Source organism: Mandrillus leucophaeus, unplaced genomic scaffold (assembly GCF_000951045.1).
Source record: "Mandrillus leucophaeus isolate KB7577 unplaced genomic scaffold, Mleu.le_1.0 Scaffold82, whole genome shotgun sequence".
Lineage (NCBI taxonomy): Eukaryota > Metazoa > Chordata > Mammalia > Primates > Cercopithecidae > Mandrillus > Mandrillus leucophaeus.
The window spans coordinates 3,823,648-3,828,367 of NW_012108919.1; the positions used below are offsets into that span (position 1 = coordinate 3,823,648).

At 44.5% G+C, this 4,720-nt stretch overlaps 1 pseudogene; it reads left to right on the forward strand.

Moving 5' to 3' along the window:
• The first annotated feature begins 2,866 nt into the window (after nt 1-2,866).
• LOC105530398 lies at nt 2,867-3,405 on the forward strand (annotated as a pseudogene).
• Nucleotides 3,406-4,720: the final 1,315 nt, after the last annotated feature.

Sequence of the window (4,720 nt, forward strand, 5' to 3'; positions counted from 1 at the left end):
GATAAGATCTTCATTTGCACTGGAATCGGGGCAGGAATCACTCCTAGGATGGTGAGTTAGCTTCCTAAGGCTTTCATAATGAAGTACCACAAACTGGGTGGCTTAAAACAACACAAATTTATTGTCCACAGTTCTGGATGCTGGAAGTCTAAGATGAAAGTGTTGGCCAAGTTGATTTCTTCTGAGGTCAGGGAGGAACAGTCTGTTTCTTGCCTCTTTTCTATCTCCTGGTCATTGGCTGGCAACCTTTGGCATTCCTTGGCTTATAGAGGAGACACCATGATCTCTGCCTTCATTTCCACATGATGTTCTTTCTCTGTGTGTGTGTTGTCTCTGTGCCTACATCCTCTTTTTTCATAAGGACTCCAGTCATTTTGGATTAGGGCCCGCCTTAATGACCTTATCCTCACTTGATCATCTGCAAAGACCCTGTTTCTGAATAAGGTCACATTCACAGATACTGGGGATTAGGTCTTTAACATTTCTGGGGAGATGCAGTTCAACCCGTAGAAGCTGGGCTCAGCTGGGACTGCCTACACAGTGCCTCCATGTGGCCTCTCCATCTGGCATGGAGCTGAATTCTGAGAGGAGTATCCCTGAAGTGAGACTAAGTGTAGAAGCTGTGCAGATTTTTATGAACTAGCTTTGGAAGCCAAGGTCTATTGGTAGAAGCAGTCACAAGCTTGCTCAGATTCAAGATAAGGGGCATAGACTTTATCTTTGAATGGGAGGAGTATCAAATAATTTTTTTTTGCAGGGAGGAGTATCAAATAATTTGCATCCCTGGAGGGGAGCAGTGGCTCATGCCTGTAATCCCAGCACATTGGGAGGCTGAAGTGGGAGGATCACTTGAGCCCAGGAGTTTGAAACCAGCCTAGTCAAAATAGTGAGGCACTGTCTCTTAAAACAAAACAAAACAAAACAAAAACCAGACTTTATTATACATACACATGTGTGTGTGTGTGTTTGTATATATACATTTATTTATTTATTTATTTATTTATTTTGAGACAGGGTCTCACTCTGTCACCCAGGCTAGAGTACAGTGGCGCCATCACAGCTCGCTGCAGCCTTAAACTCCTGCACTTAAATGATCCTGATCCTCTTGCCGCAGCCTCCCAAGTAGCTGGGTCTGTAGTATAGGTGTGCACCAGCACACCTGGCTAAGTCTTTAAAATTTGTTTTGTGAGAGATAAAGTCTCACCTTCTCACTTTGTTGCCCAGGCTGGTCTCAAACTCCTAAGCTCAAGTGATCCTCCCGCCTTGGCCTCCCAAAGTGCTGCGATTACAGGTGTGAACCAACACTCCTGGCTGACTTCATTTTTTAGAGCCCTGTTAGGTGCACAGTAAAACTGAGAAGGTACAGAGGTTTTCCATATAATTCCTGCTCCCACATGAGCAAAGCCTCCCCTATTATTAACATCCCCCCACCAGAATTGTGCATTTGTTACAATTGATACATTTGTTACAATTTGTTACAATTGTTACAATTGATGAACCCCCGCTGATGCATCATCACCCAAAGTCTACAGCTGACATCAGCATTCACTGTTGATGTTGTACATTTCATGGGAATGCATAATAACATGTATCCACCGTTATAGTTTCACTGCCCTAAAAATTCCTGTTTGCAGACATTTTTAAAAACCACCTCATGTAGGGATGTTTAACCTTGGGTTTGTGGACCCCCTGGGAATCCATAGATGGCTTTTAAAGCATCTGAGAAACTATAGGAGTTATGCAATGTGTCGTATGAGCCCAGGTTCTTTTTTCTGCAGCATTGGTCCACAGTTCAAATGGGGCTATGACCTACAAATGATGAGGAAGTACAGGGATATTGGGCCAATTCACTGCTTCCGAACAGATCAGGGCACGCTTCCCATTCTCTAACTCAGAGAAAATGTTTTCTATCTCTGGCTTGGCATCAGAGACAGCCTTTCTCCTTCCCCGAGGCAGCCTCTGCCATCTGCCAAATGGCATTGTTCTGTGACCCCAGTGTCCTTGAAGCCGTTCAGAAGTCTTAAAGGGAGGTCCCTAGTGGTCCCAGTGTGCTCCAGCTCCTCAGGGGACAGGACTGGAACTGAAAAGCAGCCTGTTTCCCACTCTCCCCAGACCTGGAGGCTCTGTGAGGATAGGCTCTGTGAGCCCAACCATCCCACAGCAGAACTAGGAGCCCATGGAAGGGTAGGCTTGTCCCCCTATACTCAGCCCCTTCCAATTCCCCTTCCAACCTTATTCATGCTTCTGTGTTATTTGAGTACCTGCTTATCTCCTCTACTAACTAATAAAATTTTGAGAGCAACGACCTGTCATTTCTCTGTATGTTATACATATTTAGCACCATGTTTTTTGCATATTTCTCAAAACGGTTGGTAATTTTAAAACAGCAACGCTGAGTTGCAGAAAGTTAGAGCAGGTCTCCAAGGGCTCTGATGGCAGCTTTGGTCACGAGGGTGCTGGTTATTCACGTGGTTAGAAGCAGGGCCTCAAGAGCTCACCGTGCTAGGAGAGTCTTATCTGGGGAAAGCCAGAGTGGGCCAAGATAAGAAGGGGATTTGAGAGGGGGAATTTGAAGAGAGAAACTTAGAGCTAGCCTGGGTTCTAATCCCAGCTTTGCCACCAACAATCTGTGGGACAGGACACCGGTCAAGGCATGTCTGTATGGCATAGTAGAGTTGGAGTGTGAAGCTTGGCTCTCCCATGTATTAGCTGTGAGAGAGGCAGCAGCTTCGTGTCCTAGCTCCCTCCTCTTATTATCTGTGTGACCTTGGGCATTAATAAGCCTCCAAAGCCTCAGTTACCTCTCTCCTAAAACACCTGTTCTCGTGATCCTACTCCTCTGGGTTGAAACCCAGGTGCTGCCAAGATGCTGGCTTACCACTCTTCTCTCACGGGCCCTGACACCAAACTCATTGGAAACACGGCACTGTTACCCATCAGAAGCCAATTCAAAGGACCTGCTCCCAGAGAGACAAAAGATACAGATATTGTGGATGAAGCCATCTGTTACTTCAAGGCCAATGTCTTCTTCAAAAACTATGATATTAAGAATGAAGCTGGTAGGACCTTGATATATATGTAACTCTCTACATTTCTGAGTGTTCGAAGAAACTCCAAAAGTACAATTCCAAAATCCAAGGTGAGAAAGAAATGTATACATTGGGAATCACTAATTTTCCCATTCCTGGAGAGCCTCATTTTCCACTTAATGCAATTGATGCCAAACCTGCAAACAAACAGGAAAATGAACTGATAAGAGCTTATTTACGATAGCTAAGGCAAGAGACTGGACTGAGACTTTGTGAGAAAGTTTTTGACCCTCAGAATAATAAACGCAGCAAGTGGCGGGCTTGCTTTGTGAAGAGACAGTTCATGAACAGGAGTCTTTCAGGGCCTGGACAGTGAAGGGAGCCTGGGCAGCCACCAACTCCAGAGCCCTGGGCAGCATTTTCCATTAAGATGTACACAACCTTTTGCCTTTATTTCATAAAGTTTTATACAGAAGAGAGAAGAGCATGTCTTTACTTGAAAAACTCTTGATCAAGAATTTGGGTGGGGAAAGGAAAGTGAGTTATCAAGGGTGATCTGAAATTTTCTGCAGTATTAAGCTGGTGCTTAATAAGTAATAACGAAGAAATTTCTAACATTAAAAAAGTACCTATTCCAGAGATTACTAGTGTCTGCCAAGTGCCCTCCGTGGGATAGGTACTGTTGCTTTATATGTACTTGCTCCTTTGGTCCTTTTAACAATCCTGTAAACTAGGTAGTATTATTATCCCATTTCCAATAACTCGATTGAAACACACGGAGAGTTACCCCACTGTCAAGGGGGTACAGCTGGGATTTGAACCAGACAGTCTGGCTCCCTGAGTCTGCTTCCTTAACCACTGCGTTACCACACAGGGACCTGACACGATGGACTGAAATTGCTTGGCATGCAGGAAGAGCGCAACAAGTGTCAGTTGCTCGTGACGGTCATTCTGAGTCTCCCAGCCTCATTTTTAAGGTGGAGATGATACTACCTAATTCATGGGTAGAGATAACACAGATAAAGCACTGAATATTACGTATAGGACTGGATGCCTGGGTTTGTGTTTTTTTTGGTTCTGGCCACATGGCTAGCAGATCAGCTATTTATCTGCACCCATGACACCGACTTAGGGGTTCAACATGCTCTTGTTGGTTGCTGAGTCTATATTGCTTGGTGTTTTCTAGCTTGCCTAGTGCTTTGCTCATAGCAGATGCTAAAAAATATGGTTCATTTGTTTCCCCAAAATCTATAGAATTCCCACCGTTCTTATATAGGCTACTTTGGAAGGCGGTGTGGGAGAAAGGGTACTGAGGTGCTGAGGCAGAACTAATAATTGATCCCACTCCTGATTTCAGTCAGTCCCTATGCCAGGAGAAACTAAAAACTCGCTCCTCTCCTTGTGCAATGTATAAGCCTCGCAGAAACTCACTTAAAGGCAATTTCTACTTAATCTGTGCTTTGGGTGTTACAAACACAAGTTTGTAACAGGTCTCCCCTTATTAATACATGACAGCTATTGCCCTGTTCTTACCATGCCTATGCAGATCAATCCTGTCTGTCTTGGACTTCTGATTGCTACAGGCTGGGGAGCATGTCTGTTTGACTTACTATCAGTGGCACAATGCCAAGTGGCAAGTACCAGGTTCCAAAAACGTTTATTTGCTGATTCAGCAGTTGTGATCCTGTTGG